General features: G+C 40.0%; 1 protein-coding gene across 4 annotated transcripts in view; it reads right to left on the bottom strand.

Moving 5' to 3' along the window:
- The window catches only part of LOC102295912 (tyrosine-protein phosphatase non-receptor type 7), a 17,760-nt gene extending 13,202 nt beyond the window's left edge, over nucleotides 1–4,558 (bottom strand). For 2 of the 4 annotated variants that reach the window (XM_005936567.3, XM_005936570.3), the window contains exon 1: nucleotides 278–613. The gene's annotated coding sequence lies outside the window, so the exon portion shown is untranslated. The other 2 variants (XM_014338174.2, XM_005936568.3) reach the window with 2 other exon arrangements.
- Nucleotides 4,559–14,025: the final 9,467 nt, after the last annotated feature.

Here is a 14,025-nt window from a genome sequence, read left to right as displayed (position 1 = left end):
CCCCCCCCCTGGACACACCCCTGGCCATAGCAAACGCTAAATCTTCAGGAGGTTGCTTGTTGTGCACAACATTTTCCTGGAAACACCGCATCCTCTCGAGCTTCTAATTACACTCATGTAACAAATTTAAAACAATTTGTTGCTGTGGGTTATATCTATAGTTAAAAGTACTCATCTTTTTAGGTCCCATGAGATGAAACGTGGGACAGTTATCGAAGAGTTATCGACGGTTTTCAGAGATAAGAAGAGAAGAATGTCTGAAATTGATCAAGCTTACCAGATGTTTCTTAGCCATGATGTTCTGTGTAATTCAGGTCTGTAAGATGTAAATCCGTCTCTGATACTGAAGCTCCTGCTCACTTTACTCGCACAACTAATAAACTAATCAGCATCTCAGCAAATCGCTAACTAGCACTGGAATAAATGGGCGCTCCCCATTTGTTCTCTCTCTTTCCCACCTTCCTCAAATGAAACTAATTACTTACTGACACACTGGGGGCAAGAAGAAACAAGCGAACGGAGAGGGAAAGTGATAGTAAACGAGGGAGAAAAAACAGAACATTAGGTGAAAGAGAGAGAAGAAGCAGCAGGAATAGACTTGTCCTGTTTTTCTGGCTGTTATTACCTTGGTTCAAGGTGTGCAGGAAGAGAGGGAGAGGCAGAGAGACCTGAGGGAAGAGAGAGAAAGAGAGAGAGAACGAGTGAGAGGGAAAATTAGTCAGAAAGAAAAAGAAGAAAAAAGAGATGGAGAGATAATGAAAGAGAGGAAGAGTGAAATGCTCCGGGCATTGATTATTAACACACCAGCAACAGCTGCTCATGAATCATTCATGTCAAATCACACAGCACATCGCTAACAGCAGCAGTACAGGAACATGCACTAATGTAACACGCATTCATATAAAACAGCAAAATAACAAACAGGAATATTAGCCTGCACCCCCTGACACTGATGGCTATTTACCACAGAGGAAACTTAAAAGTCAACCCTTTTTATGAGAAAACACTGACTCAACCTCACACCTCCACACTGTTTTTCACTCGTCGCTCGACAATGGAAAATTCTGTCCTTTGGACCTTTGAACCCCAAATGTGTGACTTTGTTTAAAGGACTTTCTGCTCCTTTAGAACATTTTTATTTTGTTTTATCGTGAAACTCCACTCGAGCCACCTGTTTTATCTCCCATCTCCCTAAAAGCTCACTTTTGACTGGGTTCTTTCTGGAAGCCTACTGAAGAGCAGCACACTGTACTTATGAGCTGCTCTCATTCGTTTTAATCTCAATATGACTTTAAATTGGAGAAATAAAGAATGTAATACTAGACATTTTACTCCACCTGTTGAAGTTGAGAGCATGTGGGACTGGATCAGTGCAGAGGGGAATCAGCAGCGACTGTTTGCTTTGTTACAAAAGCAATTTATGTATCTATGCTGCACCACACTTACTGTAGTCAGCACAAAAATGTTGGTTTTCTTTCCGAAATATATATCTCTAGTAATTCAAGATATTGTTATAGATATATACTAATTCAAGATATTCTTCCTACATCCAAGTAGAAGGGTTGGATCAGGCTTTCTAGAAAAGATTGTGAAATGAACAGAGCAAAACAAACCTAGCATTAATCTTGCAGACGCGTCTAAAACCTGCATTCAGGCAGGTTAAATAGTCACTGGAGCCTAAAGACAAGTGGAAGCTAAATTTACTTGAACTTTTACACGCTTGCTAACAAAGACTGAGAAGTTTGCCCGTATTACTTTACATATTCTATATTAGGATTAAAAACAGTAACAGAAACGAAAATCTTACTCAAATCATTTATGGAGCCATAAACTCCACATTTGAGTCACCTGGAAACATGTAAAACTCATCTGGAGACTTTTCAGTAGGTTGCAGATCAAAGAGTTCATTTTAGCTTCCAGCAACTTTTCTCCTTTTGGCTAAAAAACAAATGGCCTGCTTTTATTTTTGTCAGAAATGATGGATGCATTCTTCCATTTAACTAATAGGGGCTGATGCTCATCCTAATTTTGAGAAAAATTGCACAAAACCCCCCAAAATAACACGACGATGGAGCTGCATCTAGGACTTTAATATTGTGCAGCAATAAGAGGGAAGGGACTTGAATTTCACTTTCACTAAGTGGAATTTAAGTGAAGTTAAAGGGGTGAATGCTCGGGGAGTCTGGACTTCATTACCAAATCCTCACAGCCAGTCACCACTGCACTAATGAAAATATGCAAGACTGTCGTCTCAATTTCAATCATGTTTTGGTAAGAGAAGTTAAACACTATGTATTTTCATACTGTCTTATACCATCCATCCATCTTTCTATGCCATGTTATATTATATTCATATTATACTTACTCAGGAGCACAGGTACAATAACAGAACTGTCTACACAGGCCCTGAGGATTAATAACTGGGCTTTAAGTTGCTCTTAGATGTCTCAAAACTTCATGTTACCAGGAAGCAAAAGGTAAATATTTGCAGCATTTCTTCTGGGTGTTAATGTGCAGATTTTCAAGGCAGTCTATAACCAAATACTGTAACAAAAATATACATTTTGCTGCTTCTTCCTTTGAGTTATATAAAAAGGTTTGAATGACATGTTTTGTATTTTAGCAGCACAGCGATGCAGAGATTAGCTCCACGAGGCCCTGTTGCCTCACAGCAATAACGTTCTGGCTTTAAATCTATCTTTGTGGTTGCTGTAGGTGGAGATGTGAGATAAATAAAGCTGATTGGTCAGCAAGTCGTTCAAAGTGATAAACTGATGAACATCCATTTGAAATTTCTCTAGTTTTGCATGTTTTTTTAAAGTCAAGTTACATTAACGTACAAATTTCCACCAGCAGTTTCCAGCTGTGCTCTTTTCACAACGACAAATGCTCCGTGTGAAAAGTCTCACAGCAGAAGTTTCTTTACCTCCGATCGTACAAGACATTTTTTGTTTTTTGAAAGCGTGCTATACAACAAACTGAGTCATATGTTACTGGAGAAAATACTGGGCTGAAGTCTGCAGTTCAATAGCAACAAGTAATGTGCAATAAACACAAAGATGAGTGACAATATTAAACAAAACTGTTAATGAGTTTTACTAATGATTCTGTTTCTGGAGCGCTTCCAGAGCAAATGAATGCAACTCATCCAAAAGACTTCCAGGGTTTGAGGGTTGAGTTGATATTTAGAAACTGAGAGCCAGCGTAAGAATAAAGGCTGCACAGGGAAAAAAGGACAAACACTTTTCTGTGTTTGTAATGTGTGTCTTAATTATCGTGGTTAGTACTGGTAACCATTAGCAACAGTTTCTTAACCATTACTGATGTGGTTGCTACTTTTTGTCATGCTGGCTCTCAGGTGAGGAGAGACAAAATTAAAGAGAGGGTCGGATTTTCCCTTCGCTACTTGTCTGTATTTATTACAGGTGACATAATAAGCCGAGTGGCCAAGAATCACATCACACGGGCAAATACTGAACCCACGGTGCACGTACCCCCCCAATATTAAAACACTTTACTCAGTGTGAAAACACTGAAAGATTATTTACAACTATTTAGAACCCAGATTGATCCATAAAGGACTTTGAAAGGTTTCTCGTACATTGATAACATCACTTAATACAGTAATGTTATTGTATGCAGTATATATAAAGTTAAAAACAGTCTGTGGGGAATAAACAGCAACGGTGCAGTTATAGTTAGTATAGGTAGTTGACTGTACTTTACTGCAGTAGCTTTTGTAAAGACATTTTGTGATCAACTTCACATTTTGCCAATGAAAAACAATATTTGCAACGAGATCACAGTTATGACTTTTAAGATGTTATCTGAAACAGTTAACATCAGCAGAAATATGTATTCACTCGGTCGTGGCCGGGTTCAGTGTTTCTGTAAAACAACTTGTTTTTAAAAATGTTGAAATTACTTTAAAGTGGGAGGAGAAGACGCTCCACATCTAAAGCATATTTGTGAAAGTTTTGTTGGTCACAGTTTTCACAAACAGCTGTTCCAGAAATTGAGGCTCAAATTTGTTCGGGTGAAATGAACTTACATAAATAATAACAATAATTCATGCACTACCTTTTTTTTACAGTATATTTTGTCTTTTAAACATTTAATTTTATTATCCTGATTTTTCCACAATGCGTGTGAGACATATTTATAAGAATAAACATTTTATTTAAGAATCTTATTTATATCATTTTTTTAATCAACACCTAAAAGTAATATTTAGTATGAACATATTATTTTCAGTAGATGTATGTATAAAATATTATTAGTACTTTACATGCACTAAAACAGATTTACCTTCGTTTTTAGCATCCAGCAGTAAAGATTGCATAAACTTTGTATGATAAAAGTTTGTCATTCATATTGTATTCCTGTTATAAGTATGTCCAACACAAGTATCTCACACTGCATCCACACTCAGGTTGCCAAGTCCCCCCCCCTCCTCCTCCTCACCTCTCAGAGATTCCCCGTATCCTTCGATCCTTCCTTCCCGCCTTTCTGGTCTTCCTCCTCCTCTCTTCTTTCTTCTTCTCTGTTCTCTTCTTCCGTCTCTCTCATCTGTTGCTGTTGCTTTCTGTTGTTCTCTCTTTACTTCTACCTTCGTCGCCACTTCCTTTTCTGCATCCACCCACTCACTCATTACCACACACACACACACACACACACATTTTTGCGTACATATACGCTTTCTATTCCCCTCGTCCAAGGTTATGGGTCCCCCTTAGACTGCACGCCACAGGCTTTAACTCTGTGTATTTATTTGGTGTGTGTGTTTGAGGCTATCAGCAGTGTTTCACAGTGGGGCTGTACAAACTGATTTTCCACATCTTTTTTCTCTCCAGCTGTCAGATGAGCAGCACCAGGATTAAAACCTATTGGGACACAGCCGGGAAGGCTAACCCCGCTAACTTTATTAGCACTCACCACAGAAATAAAATGAACAGAAACAGACTCTGCTGTTCACGACTCTCATATCAGGAGACGGTTATGTGGCGGTGTGGCTGTAGGTTATTTTTCAGAGCTGAGGTGCCATTTATGTGCAGCTAAAAAGCTAATTTGAAAAGCTGATGGCCGTGTTTGCTGTTAGCTGCTGCGGTCTGCTGTTTACTGTCAATTAAAAAAAGACAAAAACAAAACGACTTCACAATCAAACGATTTTTTGTGGTCATCGTGTGAAGCAAATACAAAATGGAAAGTGAAACAAAGTCACAACAGGAAGGCCTGTACAACATGAAATTATAATAGTGATAATCAGACTTGATGAAATGTGTTGCTGTAGTTTCTCAAACAAATGTTGCATTTAAACTAAATATCTAATCATATTTTAGCTGGTTGTGGCACTTTGCCCGCTAGCATTAATATGCTAGCTATGCAACAACTACGATATCATTCACTGGTTTTGGTTCTGCATTTTTAAGCCTTGGTGTTGGTGTTTAGTCTGGAATCATCTTTGGGAACCAGAAGTAACCATATTTGGGCAAGAGGGCGCAGTGCTGTTATCAGCTAGCAACTCGATTAGGAAGCTGTACGGGTGCCCAGGCCTTCTTCTTCAGCTCCCTTTAGATGTCTCCAAAATGGATAATCTGCCCCCATCTCACCCTGTACACATCATGCCCTCTCTCATATATCCAGTAACCTTTTTTGTCGTCCTCTTTAGCAGCTAAGGTTTCAACACACTTTTCCCACTATATCCATTATGTTTCTTCTGATGTGGCTAAATCATTCCCAGTCTTGCCTCTTGCACTCCAAACGTTCCAACCTGGGCTGTCCATCTCAGTCACTCCCAAACTTGATCACTTCACAAACCTCCATGTCTGATGAATAGTGCTCTGTACCACACAGAGAGGTCCAGTTCAGCGACTCAGGTTAGTAGAGGGAAAACCTAGCAGGATTCTGCCCATGTCAGCTGACACACATCTGACTTCAAGCCTGAATAACATCCACATCATGAGTATCACATCATCAGTTGTAAAGCTGGAGATTTTACCATGGGAGTCTGTGGCACTGACTTGCTTTTGTAGCCTCAAGTGTCTATAAAAGGAACTTTGTCCCGTCCGTCTTTCTATATTCTTATTTTCCTTTTTTAGCAGCTTCCTACTTTAAAATAATATGTGTCACTTTCCATGGCTCCACCTTTTTAGACTGAATCTTTGCTGTATTAAACAAAGTAGCCTTAAAAAGTAGTAACCATGATGCCACCCAGTGGTTTTGGACTACTTTATGAATTTTTGACATTAGTATTCTGACTGCTACTATGCTTCTTGGAGCCATTAGCAACCTTATATGCATGTGATGCTAATTTATCAGCTAATGTTAGTTAGCTTTATGAGCTAGCTGAATTCATATATTCATGTCAGTTTTATTTTTATAGGGCCAAATCATAACAGCCGCTTCCAGGTGCTTTAAACTGTATGGGTGCTAGGTACGTACACACATATTTATTAGTTAATGCATTAAAATACTAGAATTTTGCTCATCAAACCAGATGCACAAACGTGTTTTGTGGTTTGTATCACCCTGAAAAACCATAAACTATTATTCAGTTCATCAAAAATACTCAAAAATGCTCCAACAGTAGAAAAGATTTAACAACATGAACTAGTGGATGAGGCCTAAACCGATCAACACTAGCTACCTGCGTCAAACACCAAAAAACAGTTGTGCCCCTAACTCAATTATCCAGATGGATTAATAATTTAAAAAAAAAATCATATCACTCTGAAATATTACGAAGGAGGAAATAGTCCAAAGATGGAAGAGACATAGAGGGGAAAAACTTTTGTGTACCACGCGGTAAATATGCTTTGTGATGCTGTAAACTTGGATATTTTAACACAGTCGATGGGGACTGACATGCTTTTGGAAACAGCCTCATTTGGCACTGTGGAGCTACAGTTTTGAGTTTTCATGTCAACCAATAGTCATGTGTTACATCTGTATTAGTTTATTGACCTGACAATTGTTTTCTAAGGCCAGGTTCATCCGTCTGTTCATTGGTTTTCTAGTGGGTCTGTCTGGGTCTTGGCCACAGGGGTAGCAGTCTGTGCAGAGATACTGAGCTCCCCAGTCACTGCTTCCATGTTTCCAAGGTGGTCCAGTATAGCTCAATAGTGAAGTAGTGTTCGCCTCACTGGTGTAAAAAAACTTGCATTGTTCTTGGTCCACTGAAGCTCCTGACGAACACTGTCTGCATACAGACGGGATTTCCTTTTATTTATAAAAGTAACAAAACAACACATTTTTTGAACACTAATGATTTTGCTACTGTTTATAACAATAGAGTAATCTGAGTACTCTAACATGTTGCTTTGTATTGTACTACAGTGAAGATTTGTTTTGTACACAACAAGAAAGGTAACAGGTCTGCAGAGGCCACCTTTAATAAGCATTTTTACTCTGAAGTCAGAGTAACGGGTGGTTTTTCAGGTTTTTCCTGTTATGCTGACGTGAAACTAAGCCAGCGTTCATTTGATAAGATGCCAAGAAGAGAAATATTAAACAAACAACTCAAATACGAGTTCATTCCATCCCTTCCTGCAAGAATCTCAGGAGATGCTGGGTTTTTGGTTTCCCTTTAGCTCTTTTCACGTTGGTCCTCATCAGTCCTGTCTCCACATCATACGTCTCAGCCTGCATGAGTGCAGGTCAGAGGTCAAGTTTATTTGTATAGCCTAAAAGCTCAGATCAGATTCACCTCAGAGACTTTCCTCTGTAAAGACTGAAAACATGCGTGTTGTTTGGTAAAAGACTTCCGGGCTTGTTTGTCCCGCTGCAATCACTCGCCTTCATTTGTACATGCAATGATGCCGCCTCGCAGGTCTCTCTAACGGCTCTCTGTTTCATCAGTGGCTTCTTATTGCTCTGCTCTCCCCGTCTGCTCTTATCCACCGTCGTTTACCTCGCTGATGTTCTGTATGCCGTGCGATTAGCTGCTGTGCGTTTTCCTCCAAAGCCTGTCTGCAAACCAAATTTCCCTTATGAACAATAAAGGCAAAATGACTGAATGACTCAGACAGGGGAGTCTGAGCGCACTACAGCGCTCCTGACTTCAGCGGCTCCCTGTGAAGTTGTTTCATTAGTTTCTATGGTAATTCAGCACAGCGCTGGAAAGCAATTCAGCTCACAAGTAAAATACTTTAATTCTTTCCCTTAATGACACAGGGAGCGCTCATACTGTCATCTGTGTCATAATGGGACATGAGGAGAAGATGGAGAGAAGAAACAAAAGAGAGACAGAAAGGATGCAGAAAATAGAAAGAGCAGCTGATTAGACCAGAAGTAACAGGAGAAAAGAAAATTTTGTATTTTTAGAATATTGATTATCTGGTAACGTAAGTATTGTCTCTTATATTCAGGAGTTAAAATGAACCAGTGTTATCTGAAACCAGGGTGGTACTTTCAATTAAAGGTACAATAAGTAAAATACCTTACTTTATTAGGAGTTGTGATTATTTTGTAGTGACTTCTATCCCTTGTGATCTTTAATTTCTACAGCACATGGATATCATGATATGACTATGACCACTAGATAGCGCTACAGTATAGAAACCATCCAGCAGCTAACATGCATGATGCCTGCTGCACAACCCCAGGTTGCTGGGGCGACACGGCCGTCACCTGATGCAGGTGGTCCAGCGAGAGAATACTGTGAGTGCAGACTGTAGATGGTGTATGAGGATATGTAAGGATGTAAGTGCAGCAGAATGTGGTAGGATGACAGCGAGCCCTGACCTTTCTGCTCTCCAGTTGTTGGTTGCTTATTCTACGATATGATTGAAAGCAGGTTACTGTTTTTACTGTTGAGGCAGATCGTATTAGACTGCAATAATGTGTATATGATTTAATAATCCCTGCATACTCCATAATATTATCTGAACCTCATATTGTTATCCTTTAACAGCTTTCTGTTTTTCACAACTCATCTCTTTGATTGCACACATTTTGATCCTATGAATTATTTGAACAGAACTGACAGTAAAGTTGGTTTTGACTGTACACATCACTGACTGTGTTTCATCTTGTACAGGGTGGGATTATATGGGCAGCCCATACCTGGCTATAAATTTTTAGAATCATAATACTTTACTAATTTGAGAGGAAATTATGTAAATTATATAATTTTGTGAAGACTATTTTAAATCAACAACATTACATATTATAGCTTTAAACGATTCTATAATGTTCATTTCCACCTCAATATTTTTATTCTAGCATCATACACAGTTTAAGAAGAATGATCTTTATTACTATTAAATCGGGCCTTGGTGCAGCGCCTCAGTTTATCCTCTGTGTAAAACAAGCTGTTTTAACTCCTCCTTCCTTAAGACCAAGTTTCCTTTAAATTAACTTTCTTCTGATTATACCATTCACAACAACAAGCAGATGGGTGGGGTGTCTGTGCTCACCTGAGATGACCATATTAGGATCTCTTGAGCTTTGACTCACAAGCATTGCTTATATAGTGAGACTTTAAACTTGAACATGAACATCCACCACTGATACAACAAATATGGCAAAATGTCCTCCAGGAAATCACTGTGGACTTAAGCAAAGGTTATCATCATGTAGATGTAGAAGCAAAAACGGAAAAGAAAATTAAAAAGAAAGAAAGAAATGCCTGAACAGAACTACTGTAGGAAAATAACTGGAATATCAACCTAACAAGAGGTTACAGAGAAAAAGTGATACAGCAGTGACCTCCAGTGGCCTCTATTTACATTACATATGTTTTTTAGTTGTCTGGGCAATTAGGCTTTAGATAAATAAAATGCATCTGTAACGGTCTTTTGCATTTGATGTTTGTTGCATTTGATGTTTGTTGCATTTGATATTTGTTAAGCTGTATGTCTGGATTTTGTTCCTTTGCGCCCTCTGGTGGTGAACTGTGTAGGGTACAGCTTTGCTGTTTGGGTCTTCACCCAGCCTCTTTTCTTTTGCTAGCGCACATGGTGTCTGCATGCTGCAGCTCACAGTTAGCTCCACACATGGAGAAATTATCGTTTAAAGAGTGGAAATAATTGACAAAGAAGATGGAAGATAAGGCAATAAGGCCATAAGGGACTATTTAGCACCTCCTGGATGTCAGCTCACGAGGTTTGTGTATTTTAAATGTTTATTTTCTGTAATTAAGGATTTTTGATTGATTGACACTACGTACAAGAGCGCATTTTGATGTGATGTTTTTGTTTTATTGTTTTGTCCGTGAGCAGTTCTCACGGGTTGCCAAGACCAGAATAAACCCTGTTTTATAACTACATCGTGCGTACGTCAATCCTTGAGGTTGCTACAGTGAGTACTCCGCTCTGCACGGGTAGATGAAGGACGCAGCCCCGCAGGAAAGTCAGGTGCCCCGAAAATAAGTGTTGCCTCAGTTAAAGGACTCAATATAATTAACCACAAGGAAGAGAAATAAAAAGGAAAAGGACTGTAAAATTAATTAAGATAAGTTTCCTTTTATAAATGAACAAAGGACTGGAATATTTCTTCTCTTTTCTTTCTTTCTCATTGTTTACATTTCTGCTGTTCAAGTGACTGATATTCATACAGTGTTAAGTTAATGTTGTGATGAGTAACCTGTGCATTGTGCATATGGTGGGCTTCAGCAGTTGCTGTAAGAAACAGTATTACTGGCTTGGACAAGATATGTAATGTGACTTAAGTATACATGTTAAGTGATGTTTAAGGAGTAATAGTAATTACTGTGGTTTAAAGTTGTAACAGTAAACGTAGATTAATATTCATTTGCTCCTCAACTACCAAATCAAATTTAAGCTGCTGCACCTTTACATTAAGGCTAAGTAAGATACCAAAAAAAAAAACCCAAACCCCTCCAACAATTGCAGAGTTTGAGACTAATCCAGAAGTCAGTGAAAAGGGTGATGTGGAACCACTTTCTGCAGATGAGCAACCACAAGCAGTTGAAGGCACAGCTGATGATGTTTCTACTACCTCACAAAGAGCACGACAGAGCCAACGAGTCCGTACATTGACGGAAAAGGGCAAAGAACTGTACGGTGAGCACATAAAGAAGGCTGCACATCGTTTCAGTGTGCGCTATGAGAAGTGGAAGGTTGTCATTAAGGATGCCAAAGGAGCTATAGATGGTCAATGCTCAAAGGATCTGCTACAAGAACATGTTTCCAAGGTTTTGAGTGCTTCTAAGGATGTGAATGTAGCCTATGATGACTTGAGACGTATTGAATCTCCAGGTAGTGACACAAGACGAAGGATGGATACGTGTGAAGCCATAACAAAGACAATTATCGAATCTGTAAGAAAGTGTCCAAGCCCAAGTAAAAAAGGAAGCGCCTTGGAACTTGGCAGAGGCATCAAAGACGACACGAATCTTTCCGGGTTTTTGTGGATGATACACACCATGATGTGGGATGTACCAAACTGGTGTCTTGTCAATGTCTTGCTCTGTGACCTTTTCAGCATCTCCATGGGCTAAGATGTCATTCATGAATTTCTTATAGTCCATGTAGTACTGCTTGTTACTCTTGAGCATTTTTTCTAAACATTTGAGGTGATGAATAGCACATACCTTGTTGTTTGGCAGGTTCGGCCTTTCACTCTTAAATGGGAGTGGCATTTCAAAATGACCATCCTCCTTGTGCCTAATGCCGGCCTTCATCTTTGTTAAAAATTTGAGATCTTCTTGAGAGACCTTTGTGTCTTCTGGTGCTTTCTCAACAAAGTCAGACTTCAACATCTTTAGGACCTCTGTGGGAGAGATCATTTCCTTTATTTGAGTTCTGTAGACATAGTGAACCTTGTTGGTGAGATTTAAAGAGGGATTAATGTCAGGCACCACTTCCTTCACAATGACTTGGTGACTTATTCCGAAGGCGTCTCCATAATCGAGACATGGATTGCCATAACCCACAATACTCCATCCCAGATCAGTTCTTTGCACAAACGGCTGATTTTCCTTTCCAGACACAACCTCACGAGGAAAAAGTGCTTGGGGGCAGTTGTACCCAATCAGCAGACCAACATCACAGCTTTGTAGTGGAGCGATCTCACTTGCAATGCAGTCAAGATGAGACCATGCCTTAGCTGTTGCAGGCGATGGAATGTGATCTCGGTTTGCGGGAATAAAGTCTCTGGCATACGTCACTGGTAGGGAAATGGTCTTATTTGAGTAGAACCCTCTGACTTGTAGACCTGAGAACTTGCGACAGGACACAACTGTGTTTCTTGAAGACATAGTAGTGAGCTTTAGCTGAGTCGATTCACCTTTGATATGCAGAGCTTGTGCCGTTTCTTCAAGAATAAAGGTCGTATCGCTCTGTGTATCAAGGAGCGCGTACACAAGAATTTCATGCTCTGGCTCACCTTTGGTTGACACCCATACTGGAATAATGGAAGATGTGTGAGTGTCGTCAACATTCTGTGTGACTCTGTTAGAAGTCGCTTCACTTGTTGTTGGTGTGACACTGTTGTCTTGTGAGACATCTGCGTCCGTTTGTCTTGTCCTGTCACTGTTCTTGTGTGGATTTCTCCTTGTTCTGTCTTCCTTCGTGCGATTGTCATGAAGACATGTTGGATGTCTTTTATTACATGTGTCACAGGTTTCTCTCCCTTCGCAATCCTTGGAGCGATGACCAGAGTTCAGACAGCCAAAACATAACTTCTTGTCTTGAACAAACTTTAGTCTCTCAACAATGCTCTCATTTATGAACCTTCTACACTTAAGTAGGCTGTGACTCGACCTTTCACAGTACACACAACTAGCACTAACAGTCCTTTCATTTGAGTTAGTTGCTAGCACCTTTGCTCCATTGCCTCTGTTCCTTGTTGTTTTTGCCCCTTCAGTTTCACTTGGCTTCAGAGCAAAGAGAGATGTTATGGGATTACAGGCAATTTTGGCTTCCCGTGAGATGAAATCTACGAATTGGCTGAAGCTTGGAAAGGTGTGAGTCTCTTCTTGCACTTCTGTAACCTTTCTGTTCCACCTTGAAGTAAGCCAATCTGGAAGTTTTGCGAGCATTTTTTGGTTTTCATTGCAGTCATTGAGCACTTCAAGCCCCTTCATTTGCGACATGGCTGTCTTACAGCAGCAAAGGAAGTCAGCAAATGCTTGAAGTTCCATACTGCCTTTAGAGCTTATCTTAGGCCATGCGTCAAGTTTGTCTCTGAAGGCCTTTGCTACGAGGAAGGGATTTCCATACCTCTCTTCGAGAACTGTCCATGCTGCATAGTATGCAGACTCTGTGCCAAGCGGGAAGTAGCCTTCTATTGCCTTCCTTGCAGGTCCACTTACATATTTCCTCAGATAATAAGTCTTCTCTTCAGTTGGTATATTTTTCCTGTCAATCAGAGTCTGAAAGGAAATTTTCCAATCATTATATCTGATAGGGTCGCCACTGAATATTGTTGGCTCTGGTACCGGAAGACGACTTGCATTAAGAGACACTGCAAATGCTTTGACCAGATCTTCTGTGTTCACCTCTTGGTGCGGTGTCACATTTCGTGGCGAGGAACACCGTTTCATATGCTGGTCATTGTTTTCAGACTTGACTTCATTTTTATCAGATCTGTGGTGAAGTAGGTTGTATATTTCTTCATCTGAACATTCACTTTGTTCATACACTCGCTGTCGAGCCTTTGCTGCATTCAGCTTTTTTACAGTCTCAAGTCGCTCTACTTCTCTGCGCTTAGCTTCTAGAGCCTTTTGTCTTTGTGCTATTTCTGCTTCTTGCCTTTCAATTTCCTTCATATGGATTTCTTGTTCAAGCAGAACTTGGAGAGCAGCCTCATTTGCTGCAACTTCAGCAGCTGCATCTTGTCTTTTAGCCGAGAGCCGGCTGGAGTGTCTAGAGGAAACCCTCGAATGAGAAGAGAGCTTAGTGTGGTGTGACTTAACACTCATCCTGTCTGAGGCTTCTAACTTAGGCATAGACTCAGTCTCCTTCCATTTTTCATCCCTTTGACTTTTCACATCTGAGGCTACGTATTTAGATGAAGACTCAGTGTCCTTCCAAAGTTCTTCATCTCTTTGAACCTCCGCAT

Source organism: Haplochromis burtoni, unplaced genomic scaffold, assembly GCF_018398535.1.
Source record: "Haplochromis burtoni strain Fernald_Lab_line unplaced genomic scaffold, NCSU_Asbu1 Contig_211, whole genome shotgun sequence".
Classification (NCBI taxonomy): Eukaryota; Metazoa; Chordata; class Actinopteri; order Cichliformes; family Cichlidae; genus Haplochromis; species Haplochromis burtoni.
Note: the sequence above shows the minus strand (reverse complement) of the source record. Positions and strands in the feature narration are given on the sequence as shown.